The following is an 18,850-nucleotide window of genomic DNA, read 5'->3' as shown; positions in this document are numbered from 1 at the left end:
CACCATTGAAACTACTCCATCTCACGTGATGATTGGGCATGGTTTAGTTGATATGGATCACGTGATCACTTAGAAGATTAGAGGGATGTCTGTCTGAGTGGGAGTTCTTAAGTAATATGATTAATTGAACTTTAATTTATCATGAACTTAGTCCTGGTAGTATTAGCATATCTATGTTGTAGATCAATAGCTCGCGATGTTGCTCCCAGTTTATTGTGTTCCTAGAGAAAAATTATGTTGAAAAATGTTAGTAGCAATGATGCGGATTGGATCCGTGATCTGAGGTTTTTCCTCATTGCTGCACAAAAGAATTATGTCTTTGATGCACCGCTAGGTGACAGACCTATTGCAGGAGTAGACGCAGACGTTATGAACGTTTGGCTAGCTCAATATGATGACTAATTGATAGTTTAGTGCACCAAGCTTAACGGCTTAGAATCGGGACTTCAAAGACGTTTTGAACGTCATGGAACATATGAGACGTTCCAGGAGTTGAAGTTAATATTTCAAGCAAATACCCGAGTTGAGAGATATGAAGTCTCCAACAAGTTCTATAGCTAAAAAGATGGAGGAGAATAGCTCAAGCAGTGAGCATGTGCTCAGATTGTCTGGGTACTACAATCGCTTGAATAAAGTGGGAGTTAATCTTCCAGATAAGATAGTGATTGACAGAATTCTCTAGTCACCATCACTAAGTTAGTAGAACTTCGTGATGAACTATGATATGCAAGGGATAACGGAAACGATTCCCAAGTTCTTCGTAATACTAAAATCAACGAAGGTAGAAATCAAGAAAAATATCAAGTGTTGATGGTAGACAAGACCACTAGTTTCAAGAAATGGGCAAAGGGAAGAAGGGGAGCTTCAAGAAGAACGGCAAGCAAGTTGCTGCTCAAGTGGAGAAGCCCAAGTCTGGTCCTAAGCCTGAGACTAAGCGCTTCTACTGCAAAGGGACTGATCACTGGAAGCGGAACTACCCCAAGTATTTGGCGGATAAGAAGGATGGCAAAGTGAACAAAGGTACATTTGATATACAGATTATTGATGTGTATTTTACTAGTGTTCGTAGCAACCCCTCGGTATTTGATACTGGTTCAGTTGCTAAGAGTAGTAACTCGAAACGGGAGTTGCAGAATGAACAGAGACTAGTTAAGGGTGAAGTAACGATGTGTGTTGGAAGTGGTTCCAAGATTGATATGATCATCATCGCACACTCCCTATACTTGCGGGATTAGTGTTGAACCTAAATAAGTGTTATTTGGTGTTTGCGTTGAGCATGAATATGATTTGATCATGTTTATTGCAATACGGTTATTCATTTAAGTAAGAGAATAAATTGTTGTTCTATTTACATGAATAAAACCTTATATGGTCATACACCCAATGAAAATGGTTTGTTGGATCTCGATCATGGTGATACACATTTTCATAATATTGAAACCAAAAGATGCAAAGTTAATAATGATAGTGCAACTTATTTGTGGCACTGCCATTTAGGTCATATTGGTGTAAAGCGCATGAAGAAACTCCATGCTGATGGACTTTTGGAATCACTTGATTATGAATCACTTGATGCTTGCGAACCATGCCTCATGGGCAAGATGACTAAAACTCCGTTCTCCGAAACAATGGAGTGAGCAACGGACTTATTGGAAATCATACATACTGATGTATGTGGTCCAATGAATATTGAGGCTCGCAGCAAGTATCATTATTTTCTGATCTTCACAGATGATTTGAGCAGATATGAGTATATCTACTTGATGAAACACAAGTTTGAAATATTTGAAAAGTTCAAAGAATTTCAGAGTGAAGTGGAGAATCATCGTAACAAAATAAAAGTTTCTACGATATGATCGCAGAAGTAAAATATTTGAGTTATGAGTTTGGCCTTCAGTTAAAACAATGTGAAATAGTTTCAGTACTCACGCCACCTGGAACACCACAGTGTAATGGTGTGTCCGAACGTCGTAACCGTGCTTTATTAGATATGGTGCGATCTATGATGTCTCTTACCGATTACCACTATCGTTTTGGGGTTATGCATTAGAGACAGCTACATTCACCTTAAATAGGGCACCATCTAAATCTGTTGAGACGACACCGTATGAACTATGGTTTGGCGAGAAACCTAAGTTGTCGTTTCTTAAAGTTTGGGACTGCGATGCTTATGTGAAAAAGTTTCAACATGATAAGCTCGAACCCAAATCGGAGAAGTAAATCTTCATAGGATACCCAAAAGAAAATGTTGGGTACACCTTCTATCACAGATCCGAAGGCAAGTTATTCATTGCTGAGAATGGATCCTTTCTAGAGAAGGAGTTTCTCTCGAAAGAAGTGAGTGGGAGGAAAGTAGAACTTGATGAGGTAACTGTACCTGCTCCCTTATTGGAAATTAGTTCATCACAGAAATCTGTTCCTGTGACTACTACACCAATTAGTGAGGAAGCTAATGATGATGATCATGTAACTTCAGATCAAGTTACTACCGAACCTCGTAGGTAAACCAGAGTGAGATCCGCACCAGAGTGGTACGGTAATCCTGTTCTGGAGGTCATGTTACTTGACCATGACGAGCCTACGAACTATGAGGAAGCGATGATGAGCCCAGATTCCGCGAAATGGCTTGAGGCCATGAAATCTGAGATGAGATCCATGTATGAGAACAAAGTATGGACTTTGATTGACTTGCCCATTGATCGGCGAGCCATTGAGATTAAATGGATCTTCAAGAGGAAGACGGACGCTGATAGTAGTGTTACTATCTACAAAGCTAGAATTGTCGCAAAAAGGTTTTCGACAAGTTCAAGGTGTTGACTACGATGAGAGTTTCTCACTCGTATCTATGCTTAAGTCTGTCCGAATCATGTTAGCAATTGCCGCATTTTATGAAATCTGGCAAATGGATAAACAAAACTGCATTCCTTAATGGATTTATTAAAGAAGAGTTGTATATGATGCAACCAGAAGGTTTTGTCAATCCTAAAGGTGCTAACAAAATATGCAAGCTCCAGCGATCCATCTATGGACTGGTGCAAGCATCTCGGAGTTGGAATATACGCTTTGATAAGTTGATCAAAGCATATAGTTTTATACAGACTTGCGGTGAAGCCTGTATTTACAAGAAAGTGAGTGGGAGCACTACAACATTTCTGATAAGTATATGTGAATGACATATTGTTGATCGGAGATAATGTAGAATTATTCTGCAAAGCATAAAGGAATGTTTGAAAGGAGTTTTTCAAAGAAAGACCTCGGTGAAGCTGCTTACATATTGAGCATCAAGATCTATAGAGATAGATCAAGACGCTTGATAAGTTTTTCAATGAGTACATACCTTGACAAGATTTTGAAGTAGTTCAAAATGGAACAGTCAAAGAAGGAGTTCTTGCCTGTGTTACAAGGTGTGAAGTTGAGTAAGACTCAAAACCCGACCACGGCAGAAGATAGAGAGAGAATGAAAGTCATTCCCTATGCCTCAGCCATAGGTTCTATAAAGTATGCCATGCTGTGTACCAGACCTATTGTATACCCTGCCCTGAGTTTGGCAAAGGAGTACAATAGTGATCTAGGAGTAGATCACTGGACATTGGTCAAAATTATCCTTAGTGGAATAAGGATATGTTTCTCGATTATGGAAGTGACAAAAGGTTCGTCATAAAGGGTTACGTCGATGCAAATTTTGACACTGATCCAGATGACTCTAAATCTCAATCTGGATACATATTGAAAGTGGGAGCAATTAGCTAGAGTAGCTCTGTGCAGAGCATTGTTGACATAGAAATTTGCAAAATACTTACGGATCTGAATGTGGCAGACCCGTTGACTAAACTTCTCTCACAAGCAAAACATGATCACACCTCAGTACTCTTTGGGTGTTAATCACATAGCGATGTGAACTAGATTATTGACTCTAGTAAACCCTTTGGGTGTTGGTCACATGTTGATGTGAACTATGGGTGTTAATCACATGGTGATGTGAACTATTGGTATTAAATCACATGGCGATGTGAACTAGATTATTGACTCTAGTGCAAGTGGGAGACTGAAGGAAATATGCCCTAGAGGCAATAATAAAGTTATTATTTATTTCCTTATATCATGATAAATGTTTATTATTCATGCTAGAATTGTATTAACCGGAAACATAATACATGTGTGAATACATAGACAAACAGAGTGTCACTAGTATGCCTCTACTTGACTAGCTCGTTGATCAAAGATGGTTATGTTTCCTAACCATAGACATGAGTTGTCATTTGATTAACGGGATCACATCATTAGGAGAATTATGTGATTGACTTGACCCATTCCGTTAGCATAGCACTTGATCGTTTAGTTTGTTGCTATTGCTTTCTTCATGACTTATACATGTTCCTATGACTATGAGATTATGCAACTCCCGTTTACCAGAGGAACACTTTGTGTGCTACCAAATGTCACAATGTAACTGGGTGATTATAAAGGTGCTCTACAGGTGTCTCCGAAGGTACTTGTTGGGTTGACGTATTTCGAGATTAGGATTTGTCACTCCGATTGTCGGAGAGGTATCTCTGGGCCCTCTCGGTAATGCACATCACTTAAGCCTTGCAAGCATTGCAACTAATGAGTTAGCTGCGGGATGATGTATTACGGAACGAGTAAAGAGACTTGCCAGTAACGAGATTGAACTTGGTATTGAGATACCGATGATCGAATCTCGGGCAAGTAACATACGGATGACAAAGGGAACAACGTATGTTGTTATGCGGTCTGACCGATAAAGATCTTCGTAGAATATGTGGGTGCCAATATGAGCATCCATGTTCCGCTATTGGATATTGACTGGAGACATGTCTCGGTCATGTCTACATAGTTCTCGAACCCGTAGGGTCCGCACGCTTAAAGTTCGATGACGGTTATATTATGAGTTTGTGTGTTTTGATGTACCGAAGGAGTTTGGAGTCTCAGATGAGATCGGGGACATGACGAGGAGTCTTGAAATTGTTGATACATAAAGATCGATATATTGGACGACTATATTCGGCCGTCGGAAAGGTTCCAAGTGATTCGGGTATTTTCGGGAGTACCAGGGAGTTACGGGAATTCGTATTGGGCCTTAATGGGCCATACGGGAAAGGAGAGAAAGGCCTCAAAGGGTGGCCGCACCCCTCCCCATGGGCTGGTCCGAATTGGACTAGGGAGGGGGGCGCCCCCTTCCTTCCTTCTCCTTTTCCTTCCCCTTTCCTTCTCTCCTACTCCTACTACTTGGAAGGGATCCTAGTTCTACTAGGGAAGGGGGAATCCTACTCCCGGTGGGAGTAGGACTCCCCTAGGGCGCGCCATAGAGAGGGCCGGCCCCTCCCCTCCTCCACTCCTTTATATACGTGGCCAGGGGGCACCCCATAGACACAACAATTGATCTCTTGATCTCTTAGCCGTGTGCGGTGCCCCCCTCCACCATAATCCACCTCGATCATATTGTAGTGGTGCTTAGGCGAAGCCCTGCGTCGGTACAACATCATCATCGTCACCACACCGTCATGCTGACAAAGCTCTCCCTCAACACTCGGCTGGATCGGAGTTCGAGGGACATCATCGAGTTGAACGTGTGCAGAACTTGGATGTGCCGTGCGTTTGGTACTTGATCGATCGGATCGTGAAGACGTACGACTACATCAACCGCGTTGTGCTAACGCTTCCGTTGCCGGTCTACGAGGGTACGTAGACAACACTCTCCCCTCTCGTTGCTATGCATCACCATGATCTTGCGTGTGCGTAGGAAATTTTTTGAAATTACTACGTTCCCCAACACCCCCTACCTTGTGGGACCCCTGGAGCTCCTTCGACCTCAACTCCAACTCTATATATTCGTGTTCGGAGAGAAAAAAATCAGGGAGAAAGATTCATCGCATTTTACGATTCGGAGCCGCTGCCAAGCCCTAAACTCTCTTGGGAGGGCTGATCTGGAGTCCGTTCGGGGCTCCGGAGAGGGGAATCTGTCGCCATCGTCATCATCAACCATCCTCCATCACCAATTTCATGATGCTCACCGCCGTGCGTGAGTAATTCCATCATAGGCTTGCTGGACGGTGATGGGTTGGATGAGATTTATCATGTAATCGAGTTAGTTTTGTTAGGGTTTGATCCCTAGTATCCACTATGTTCTGAGATTGATGTTGCTATGACTTTGCTATGCTTAATGCTTGTCACTAGGGCCCGAGTTCCATGATTTCAGATATGAACCTATTATGTTTTCAAGAATATATGAGAGTGCTTGATCATATCTTGCAAGTCTATAGTCACCTACTATGTGTTATGATCCGGCAGCCCTGAAATGACAATAATCCGGACCACTTTCGGTGATGACCGTAGTTTGAGGAGTTCATGCATTCACTGTGTGTTAATGCTTTGGTCTGGTACTCTATTAAAAGGAGGCCTTAATATCCCTTAGTTTCCGCTAGGACCCTACTGCCACGGGAGGGTAGGACAAAAGAAGTCATGCAAGTTCTTTTCCATAAGCATGTATGACTATATTTGGAATACGTGCCTACATAAATTGATGAATTGGAGCTAGTTCTGTGTCACCCTATGTCATGATTGATACATGATGAACTGCACCCGGCATAATTCTCCATCATCGATCCATTGCCTACGAGCTTTCCATATATTGTTCTTCGCTTATTTACTTTTCCGTTGCTATTGCTATCATCACTAGAAAATACCAAAAATATTACTTTTGCTATCATTATCTTTTGCTACCGTTACCACTACTATCATATTACTTTGCTACTAAATACTTTGCTGCAGATATTAAGTTTCCAGGTGTGGTTGATTGACAACTCAGCTACTAATAATTGAGAATATTCTTTGGCTTCCCTTGTGTTGAATCAATAAATTTGGGTTGAATACTCTACCCTCGAAAACAGATGCGATCCCCTATACTTGTGGGTTATCAAGACTATTTTCTGGAGCCATTGCCGGCTGCTTATCATTATGAAGAACTTGAGAGATCCAAAAACCAAGATTTATCCCTCAACAACGAGGGGAGGAAAGGAACTGCCATCTAGGTCTGCACTTGATTCACCTTCTATTTTGAGTAAGCTTGTGACACCTAAACCTGCTTCTGCTATTGATTCTGATATGTCGCATGTTATTGATGATGCCACTTCTGCTATGCATGATACTTATGATGAAACTACTTCTATGCCTGATACTACTGTGCCACTTGGTGAATTTCTTGATGAATAACTTGCTAGAGCTAGAGAGAATGAAATTATTGAAACTGATAATACCGATGAAAGTGATTATGAAGGCTCTCCTAATAAATATGAATTACCTGTTGTGCCTGAGGGCTATGTTATGGATGAAGAAACTAAAAGAGACTTTCTTGCTTGCAATGATAGAAGTGATCTTAAGAAATTATTAGCTAAGCTTAAACAAAAAACTCTGAATGCTAGAATGAAATATGATCCTGCTTATGCTACTTCACCTATCTTTGTTACTGATAAGGATTATGAATTCTCTATTGATCCTGATATAATTACTTTGGTTGAATCTGATCCTTTTTATGGCTATGAATCTGAAACTGTTGTGGCACATCTTACTAAATTAAATGATATAGCCACCCTGTTCACTAATGATGAGAGAACTCGCTACTTCTATATCCTTAAAATATTTTCGTTCTCATTAAAGGGTGATGCTAAGATATGGTTTAATTCTCTTGATCCTGGTTTTGTGCGTTGTCCCCAGGATATGATTTATTACTTCTCTACTAAATATTTCCCTGCTCATAAGAAACAAGCTGCCTTAAGGGATATATATAATTTTGTGCAAATTGAAGAAGAGAGTCTCCCACAAGCTTGGGGGAGGCTTCTCCAATTACTTAATGCTTTGCCTGATCATCCTCTTAAGAAAAATGAAATACTTGATATCTTTTATAATGGACTAACCGATGCTTCCAGAGATTACCTGGATAGTTGTGCTGGTTCTGTTTTCAGGGAAAGAACACCGGATGAAGCTGAAATTCTATTGAATAATATGTTGACAATGAAAATAATTGGACACTTCCTGAGCCACCCTAGCCTATTCCTAAACCAACTCCGAAGAAAAGGGGTGTTCTATTTCTCAGTCCTGAAGATATGCAAGAGGCAAAGAAATCCATGAAAGAAAGGGTATTAAAGCTGAAGATGTTAAGAATTTACCTCCTATTGAAGAAATACATGGTCTTAATTTACCGCCTGTTGAAGAAATATATGGTTTAATCCATCACCTATTGAAGAAACACATGGTCTTGATAACCCGACACAGGTAGTAAAGGTAAATTCTCTCTATAGATATGATAAAGCTGAAATCCCATTTACTAAGTTTGCTAGCCCATGCTTAGATGAGTTTGATAAATTTATGGTTAAGCAAGAAGACTTCAATGCTTATTTTGGTAGAGAATTAAAACGCAATGCTGATATGCTTGAACACTTGGGTGATTATATGGCTAATGTCAAAGGTGAACTTAAACTTATTAGTAAACATGCTTCTATGGTTACCACTCAAGTAGAACAAGTACTTAAAGCTCAAAATGATTTGCTCAATGAATTGAATAGTAAGAATAAGGACTATGTTGTTAGAGTGGCTACTAGAACTGGTAAAATGACTCAGGAACCTTTGTATCCTGAAGGCCACCCTAAGAGAATTGAGCAAGATTCTCAGAGAAATAATATAGATGCACCTAGTCCTTCTAAAAGGAAGAAAAAGAAAAATGATAGGACTTTGCATGCTTCTAGTGAACCTATTACTGAAACACCTGAGAATCCCAAATGATATTTCTATTTCTGATGCTAGAACACAATCCGGTAACGAACATGAAACTAGTGATAATGTTAATGATAATGTTCATGATGATGCTCAACCTAGCAATGATAATGATATAGAAATTGAACCTGCTGTTGATCTTGATAACCCACAATCAAAGAATCAATGTTATGATAAGAGAGACTTTGTTGCTAGGAAACATGGTAAGGAAAGAGAGCCTTGGGTTCAGAAACCCATGCCTTTTCCTCCCAAACCATCCAAGAAAAAGGATGATGAGGATTTTGAGCGCTTTTCTGAAATGATTAGACCTATCTTTTTGCGTATGCGATTAACTGATATGCTCAAAATGAATCCTTATGCTAAGTATATGAAAGAAATTGTTACTAATAAAAGAAAGATACCGGAAGCTGAAATTTCCACCATGCTTGCTAATTATACTTTTAAGGGTGGAATACCAAAGAAACTTGGAGATCCAGGAGTACCCACTATACCATGCTCCATTAAAAGAAACTATGTTAAAACTGCTTTATGTGATCTTGGAGCCGGTGTTAGTGTTATGCCTCTCTCTTTATATCGTAGACTTGATTTGAATAAGTTGACACCTACTGAAATATCTTTGCAAATGGCTGATAAATCAACTGCTATACCTGTCGGTATTTGTGAGGATGTGCCTGTTGTGGTTGCAAACGTTACTATTTTAACGGACTTTGTTATTCTTGATATTCCCGAGGATGATAGTATGTCTATTATTCTTGGAAGACCCTTTTTGAATACTGCAGGGGCTGTTATTGATTGCACCAAAGGCAATGTCACTTATCATGTTAATGGTAATGAGCATACGGTACACTTTCCGAGGAAACAACCTCAAGTCCACAGTATCAATTCTATTGGAAAATTCCATCAATTATTTTGGAGGTTTTGAATTTCCTCTTCCTACTGTCAAGAAGAAATATGATATTCTTATTGTTGGGGATGTGCATATCCCCGTTGAGGTAACCTAGTGTTATTCGAAAATTCTCCGGTTCCATGTTATTCGGAATGAGTTTGTTAACAAGACTTGATCAACCTTGTTAATGGATTCCTTTTGATGATCATCAGATGGATGAATTTAGAAAACACAACTCTCTGTACCCTCTTTTTACCTTCTGTTATTTATATTAAATAAAGCAAAAATAGTAATTTCTGTCTGTTTTCTGATTATCCGTGCAATATAAAAATACCCCAAAAATAAAAGTTCTCCAAATGCCCTGAAATTTAAATATGATTTTTTCTGGAATATTTGAGAATATTTGGCACTGAGAACACATCAGGGGGGCATCCACCTGGCCACGAGGGTGGAGGGGGCGCCCTACCCCCTGGGCGTGCCCCCTGCCTCGTGGGCCCACGGTGGCCCTCCTCCACTTATTCCTGCACCCACACACTCCTTCTTCCTCCCACAAACACTATTATCCAGCTCAAGCACGAGTTCTAGCCCCTTTTGCTGTGATTTTCGATCTCCTTGCTCAAAGTACCTCTCACAAAACTGCTTTGGGGGATTGTTCCTTAGTATGTGACTCCTCCAATGGTCCAATTAGTTTTTGTTCTAGTGCTTTATTCATTTCATATTTTTGTTGCTTAGGTGACCCTGTTCTTGATCTTGCATGTCAAATTTATGTGGTTCCAAGTAGTTTTGATGCATGATATAGGCTCTAGGCACTTGTAGGAGTAGTTGCTATCAATTTTGTTTAGTTTGGTTCACTTTTATTTGAAGTTACTAAAAAAATTAACAAATTTTTTAGAGGAAGAAATATGTTTAGGAAAATGTACCAAGGTGGTTCTTCAAGCAAACAAGGACCCAGGCTTGCAATGCGTGATGCTGATGATGAGCCACCAAGGGACGCTCCAGTGCGGCCTTGTGAATGGCCTTCAGAGGACTTCACGAATTGAGCAGGAATTAAGGAAGAATTTAATGCATATTTGCATAATGCTGATCTTGTGAGCTTCGAGGCAGAAAAGTGTCGTCAGTACCACTATATCACTAGTTCCTTTGTGAGGAGGTTTGAATTTTCATCTTCACGCAATTCTCAAACTGTCCTGTTTGATCTTTATGAAAATTATTATACTATGGACTTAGAGGATTTTACCACTGCTTGCAAACTTCCACAATGGGGTAGTGCTAGTGAACCTTGCAAATCTGAATTTAGAGATTTTCTTGCTAGTATAACTGTGAGGGAATCAAAAGATATAACACAAGCTACCATAGGGAGCATTCACTTTCCTGCTATACATTATTTTGCTCTCTTCATAGGTAGATGCATTAATGGTAAAGATGAAGCATGTCACATATGTGTCCTTGACCTCAGTATTCTTAAGAGTACTGTGTTAGGAGATAAATCTTATAATTTGGGAGCCATTGTTGCACGTAGGTTGCATCTTAATAGATTTAATGGAGATTTCTTTGGTGGAATTTATGCAACCTGCATAGCTAATTTTCTTGGTATAACCATACGTGAGGATGATATTGAGTTGCCTCCTTCTTATTTGGATTATGAGGCTATGGTTCGTCATTAGTTTGTTGAGAGGAACGATCAGTTCCTCCAGTACCGACTAATCTTTGACAGACGACGCACCTATCATGTCGCTCTCCCTGCTTCTACTTTCTTTGATTTTCAGGCAAAGGGGAGATATTTTATAACCAGAGAGGAGGCGAAAGAGTATAAGAGGAGAGCTGAGATAGCTCGCCTCCAAGCTGCAGCCCACGATGCAATGACTGCTACATCTCAGTACGATCCCAACTACAACTTTGGATATCCGCCAGGCCATCCGTGGCATTAGACCAACTTAGGCCAAAAGCCTAAGCTTGGGGGAGTACGTATTTCTCACCGACATTACATTCATGTTCACACACTCATTGCTAGATGTCGGTGCTCATACTTTTTCACTATATTATACATGCTAGTTTATTTCCTTCTTATTGCTCTCTTCTTGTGTGTTTAATAAACCTTAAGAAAAAACCAAAAAATAGTTGTAGCTTTTAGCTAGTTTTAATTTACATGCTTGTAGTAGTAATTAAAAAGAAAACCCAAAAAGATTTCCTGTTCTTCTTTTTGCTTGTTGGGAGCTTTCCTGTGTAAATAGTTTTATTTCTTTTCTTTTCTTTGGGGGTCGATAGGAGAAGACCATGATTAAATTGTTGAAGTGGCTCTTATATGCATTATTGTTGATCTGACAAAAGAGCCCATATTGCCTTGTCTTCTCCTGCTTATTGAATGCTTGCAGATTCCAGCTTAGTCCAATGCACGTGCACTATTATTATTATCCACATCATTCGGTCGTGCAAGTGAAAGGCAATTATGACGATATATGATGAACTGATTGAGATGGGAGAAGCTGGTATGAACTCGACCTCTCTTGTTTTTGTAAATATGATTAGTTCATCGTTCCTGATTCAGCCTATTATGAATAAACATGTTTGCGATGATAATTAGAGATCATAGTTTCTTATGCCATGCTTAATTAGCTACGAGCTTATAATGGTTTACCTTGCGTGCCAACATGCTATTAAAATGGTTGTGATGTGGTATGATAGGGTGGTATCCTCTTTTGAACGATTCGAGTGGCTTGACTTGGCACATGTTCACGCATGTAGTTGAAACAAAATCAACATAGCCTCTACGATATTTATGTTCATGGTGCATTATATCCTACTCATGCTTGCATTCATTATTGATTAATTTTAATGCATGTTCATGATTGTTGTCGCTCTCTAGCTGGTCGCTTCCTAGTCTTTTTCTAGCCTTCACTTGTACTAAGCGGGAATACTGCTTGTGCATCCAATCCCATAAACCCCAAAGTTGTTCCATATGAGTCCACTATACCTACCTATATACGGTATCTACCTGTCGTTCCAAGTAAATTTGTATGTGCCAAACTCTAAACCTTCAAATAAATATCCTGTTTTGTATGCTCGAATAGCTCATGTATCAACTACGGATGTCCGTATCTTCCATGTTAGGCAGATTATTCTCAAGAGGAGTGGACTCCGCTCTTCACTCACGAGAAAATGGCTGGTCACCGGGATGCCCAGTCCCATGTTTTATGCAAATAAAATCAAAATAATTGCAAACAAAACTCCCCCTGGGACTCTTGTTAGTTGGAGGCACTCGTTGTTTCGAGCAAGCCATGGATTGATGCTTGTTGGTGGAGGGGGAGTATAAACTTTACCATTCTGTTTGGGAACCGCCTATGATGTGTGTAGCATGGAAGATATCGCCATCTCTTGGTTGTTATGTTGACAATGAAAGTATACCGCTTAAAATATTATTCATCTCTATTTCAAAACGGAGCTCTGACACCCCTACAAATCCCTGCTTGCCTTTGTGAAGGGCCTATCTATTTACTTTTGGGTTGATTCATCATCCTGTTATTAAAAAGCACCAGTTGGAGAGCACCATTGTCATTTGCATTCATTACTGTTAGTTTACATTGAGTATGGATTGACTGGATCTCTTTTACCATGAATTACAATGTCTAGTCAGTCCTTGATCTTTAAAGGTGCTCTGCATTTATGTTTTGCGGTCTCAGAAAGGGCTAGCGAGATACCATCTTGTTATATCATATTATGATTGTTTTGAGAAAGTGTAGTCATCCGAGATTTATTATTATTGCTCGCTAGTTGATTATGCCATTGATATGAGTAAACATGAGACCTAAGCGTTATTGTGAATATGGTTAGTTTATAATGTTTGCTGAAAACTTGAATGCTGGCTTTACATCTTTACAACAACAAGAGCAAACAGAGTTTGTAAAAGTTTTTCTTTATCACTTTCAGTTTGTCAACTGAATTGCTTGAGGACAAGCAAAGGTTTAAGCTTGGGGGAGTTGATACACCTCCATCGTATCTACTTTTCCAAACACTTTTGCCCTTGTTTTGGACTCTAACTTGCATGATTTGAATGGAACTAACCTGGAATGATGTTGTTTTCAGCAGAATTGCCATGGTGTTATTTATGTGCAGAAACAAAAGTTCTCGGAATGACCTGAAACTCCACGGAGCGTATTTTTGGAAATAATAAAAAATACTGGCAAAAGATCAAGGCCAGGGTCCCACACCCTAGCCACGAGGATGGGGGCACGCATGCCCCCCTAAGCGCGCCCCCTACCTCGTGGGCCCCCTGGAGCTCCTCCGACCTCAACTCCAACTCTATATATTCGTGTTCGGAGAGAAAAAATCAGGGAGAAAGATTCATCACGTTTTACGATACAGAGCCGCCGCCAAGCCCTAAACTCTCTCGGATCTGGAGTCCGTTCGGGGCTCCGGAGAGGGGAATCCGTCGCCATCGTCATCATCAACCATCCTCCATCACCAATTTCATGATGCCCACTGCCGTGTGTGAGTAATTCCATCGTAGGCTTGCTTGACGGTGATGGGTTGGATGAGATTTATCATGTAATCGAGTTAGTTTTGTTAGGGTTTGATCCCTAGTATGCACTATGTTCTGAGATTGATATTGCTATGACTTTGCTATGCTTAATGCTTGTCACTAGGGCCCGAGTGCCATGATTTCAGATCTGAACCTATTATGTTTTCATGAATATATGAGAGTTCTTGCTCCTATCTTGCAAGTCTATAGTCACCTACTATGTGTTATGATCCGGCAACCCGAAGTGACAATAATCGGGACCACTTCCGGTGATGACCGTAGTTTGAGGAGTTCATGTATTCAGTATGTGTTAATGCTTTGGTCCGGTACTCTATTAAAAGGAGGCCTTAATATCCCTTAGTTTATGATAGGACCCCGCTACCACAGAAGGGTATGACAAAAGATGTCATGCAAGTTCTTTTCCATAAGCATGTATGACTATATTCGGAATACATGCCTACATTACATTGATGAATTGGAGCTAGTTCTGTGTCACCCTATGTTATGATTGTTACATCATGAACCGCATCTGGCATAATTTTCCATCACCGATCCATTGCCTATGAGCTTTCCATATATTGTTCTGCGCTTACTTACTTTTCCGTTTCTATTGCTATCATCACTAGAAAATACCAAAAATATTACCTTTGCTATCGTTATCTTTTGCTACCGTTACCACTACTATCAAATTACTTTGCTACTAAATACTTTGCTGCAAATATTAAGTTTCCAGGTGTGGTTGAATTGACAACTTAGCTGCTAATACTTGAGAATATTCTTTGGCACCCCTTATGTCGAATCAACAAATTTGGGTTGAATACTCTACCCTCGAAAACTATTGCGTCCCCTATACTTGTGGGTTATGAGTCTCCAACGTATCTACTTTTTCCAAACACTGTTGCCCTTCTTTTGGACTCTAACTTGCATGATTTGAATGGAACTAACCCGGACTGACGCTGTTTTCAGCAGAATTGCCATGGTGTTATTTTTGTGTAGAAATAAAAGTTCTCGGAATGACCTGAAAATCAACTGGAATATATAAAAAATACTAGCGAAAGAATCAAGGCCAGGGGGGCCACACCCTGTCCATGAGGGTGCGGGGCGCGCCTACCCCCCTGGGTGTGCCCCCTGCCTCATGGGCCCCCTAGTGCTCCACCGACCTCAACTCCAACTCCATATATTCACGTTTGGGGAGGAAAAAAATAAGAGAGAAGGATTCATCGCGTTTTATGATACGGAGCCGCCGGCAAGCCCTAATCTCTCTCGGGAGGCCTGATCTGGAGTCCGTTCGGGGCTCCAGGGAGGGGAATCCATCGCCATCGTCATCATCAACCTTCCTCCATCACCAATTTCATGATGCTCACCGCCGTGCGTGAGTAATTCCATCGTAGGCTTGGTGGACGGTGATGGGTTGGATGAGATTTATCATGTAATCGAGTTAGTTTTGTTAGGGTTTGATCCCTAGTATCCACTACATTCTGGGATTGATGTTTCTATGACTTTCCTATGCTTAATGCTTGTCACTAGGGCTCGAGTGCCCTGATTTCAGATCTGAACCTATTATGTTTTCATGATATACGAGAGTTCTTGATCCTATCTTGAAAGTCTATAGTCACCTATTATGTGTTATGATCCGTTAACCCCGAAGTGACAATAATCGGGATACTTACCGGTGATGACCGTAGTTTGAGGAGTTCATGTATTCACTATGTGTTAATGCTTTGGTCCGGTACTCTATTAAAAGGAGGCCTTAATATCCCTTAGTTTCCGATAGGACCCCGCTGCCACAGGAGGGTTGGACAAAAGATGTCATGCAAGTTCTTTTCCATAAGCACGTATGACTATATTCAGAATACATGCCTACATTATGTTGATGAATTGGAGCTAGTTCTGTGTCACCCTATGTTATAACTATTGCATGAGGAATCGCATCCGACATAATTATCCTTCACTGATTCATTGCCTACGAGCTTTTCATATATTGTTCTTCGCTTATTTACTTTTCCACTTCTACTGTTACAATCACTATAAAACCAAAACTGCCACCGTTACTTTTGCCACCGTTACCACTACTATCATATTACTGTGCTACTAAATACTTTGCTGCAGATATTTAGTCTTTCCGGTGCAGTTGAATTGACAACTCAACTGTTAAAACTTGAGAATATTCTTTGGCTCCCCTTGTGTTGAATCAATAAATTTGGGTTGAATACTCTACCCTCGAAAACTGCTGCGATCCCCTATACTTGTGGGTTATCAAGACTATTTTGTGGTGCCATTGCCGAGGGGCATAGCTCTATTCTTTGAGTCACTTGGGATTTATATCTGCTGATCACTATGAAGAACTTGAAAGATAAAAGAACCAAGATTTTTCCCTCAACTACGAGGGGAGGTAAGGAACTACCATCTAGCTCTGCACTTGATTCACCTTCTATTCTGAGTAAACTTGCAACACCTACTCCTACTATTCATTCTGATATGTCGCATGTTATTGATGATGCCACTTATGTTTTGCATGATACTTATGATGAAACTACTTCTATGCTTGGTAATACTGTGCCACTAGGTGAATTTCTTGATGAACAACTTGCTAGGGTTAGAGAGAATGAAATTATTGAAACTAATAATATTGATGAAAGTGATGATGAAGATTCTCCCCCTATATATTTTAGTTTCCTGTTGTGCCTGAGGGTTATGTTATGGATGAAGAAACTTCTAGAGGCTTCTTATCTTGTAATGATAGATCTGATCTTAAGAAATTATTAGCTAAGCTTAAAGAAAAGTCTTTGAATGCTAGAATGAAATATGACCCTGCTTTTGCTACTTCACATGTCTTTATTATTGATAAGGATTATGATTTCTCTGTCGATCCTGAGTTATTTACTTTGGTTGAATCTGATCCTTTTTATGGCTATGAATTCGAAACTGTTGTGGAACATCTTACTAAATTAAATGATATAGCCACCCTGTTTACTCATCATGAGAAAACTCGCCATTAGTTTATCCTTAAGTTGTTTCCATTCTCATTAAAGGGTGATTCTAAAACATGGTTTAATTCGCTAGATCCTGGCTGTGTGCGTAGTCCCCAGGATATGATTTATTACTTCTCTGCTAAATATTTCCCCGCTCATAAGAAACAAGTTGCCTTAAGGGAAATATATAATTTCGTGCAAATTGAAGAAGAGAGTCTCCCACAAGCTTGGGGGAGGCTTCTCCAATTACTTAATGCTTTTCCTCATCATCCTCACAAGAAAAATGAAATACTTGATATCTTTTATAATGGACTAACCGATGCTTCCAGAGACTACCTGGATAGTTGTGCTGGTTGTGTTTTCAGGGAAAGAACTGTTGATCAAGCTGAATTGCTATTGAATAATATGTTGACTAATGAAAATGATTGGAAACTTCCTGAACCAACTCCTAAGTCAGCTCCAAAGAAAAGGGGTATTCTATTTCTCAGTCCTGAAGATATGCAATAGGCAAAGAAATCTATGAAAGAAAAAGGTATTAAAGCTGAAGATGTTAAGAATTTACCACCTATTGAAGAGATACATGGTCTTGATAACCCGACACGGGTAGTAAAGGTAAATTCTCTCTATATATTTGATGAAGGTGATATTCCTTGTTATAAGTCTGCTAGCCAATGCTTGGATGAGTTTGATAATTTTATTGTTAAACAAGAAAACTTCAATGCTTATGTTGGTAGACAATTGAAACACAATGCTTATATGACTGAACACTGGAGTGATTATATGTCTAGAGTTAAAGGTGAACTTAAACTTATTAGTAAACATGCTTCTATGGTTACCACTCAAGTAGAACAAGTACTTAAGGCACAGAATGATTTGCTCAATGAATTAAACAATAAGAAAAATGATAATGTTGTTAGGGTTATGACTAGAGGGGGTAAAATGACTCAGGAACCTTTGTATCCTGAGGGCCACACCAAGAGAATTGAGCAAGATTCTCGGAGAATGAATGTTGATGCACCTAGTCCTTCTAAGAAGAAGAAAAAGAAAAATGATAGGACTTTGCATGCTTCTAGTGAACCTGTTGTTGACACACCTGAGAATCTCAACGATATTCTATTTCTGATGCTTAAACACAATCTAGTAATGAACATGAACCTAGTGATAATGTTAATGTTCATGTTGATGCTCAACCTAGCAATAATAATGATGTAGAGATTGAACCTGATGTTGATCTTGATAACCCACAATCAAAGAATCAACATTATGATAAGAGAGACTTTGTTGCTAGGAAGCACGGTAAGGAAAGAGAACCATGCACTACAAAAAAAAGACACATCCGTGACATTTTGGGCCGAACAAATTTTTTTCTGTCATACATATGACACTTCTATGACGATAATTGTGACAAAACCCGGTATCATCATAGATGTGGTGGGCTCCTACTTCTATGACAAAAAATCATGACAGAAAATGGGTTTTCGTCCTGGGCGGGCCGGAGACGCAACTGCATGACATTCTTTGGGTTGTCCATGACGGAAAAAACCGTGGTAGAAGCAAGGGGGGGATTTCGGGGAGTTCCCGGTTACGGTGGGAGGTCGGGGGCCGAGCCATGCGCGTTTCTCTCCTACACGTACGTGCGTGTGTGCGAGGCGTTGGCTCTAACTGAACCCGAGCGAGGTGTTGGGCTCT

Source organism: Triticum aestivum, chromosome 4A (assembly GCF_018294505.1).
Source record: "Triticum aestivum cultivar Chinese Spring chromosome 4A, IWGSC CS RefSeq v2.1, whole genome shotgun sequence".
Taxonomy (NCBI): Eukaryota; Viridiplantae; Streptophyta; class Magnoliopsida; order Poales; family Poaceae; genus Triticum; species Triticum aestivum.
Note: the sequence above shows the minus strand (reverse complement) of the source record.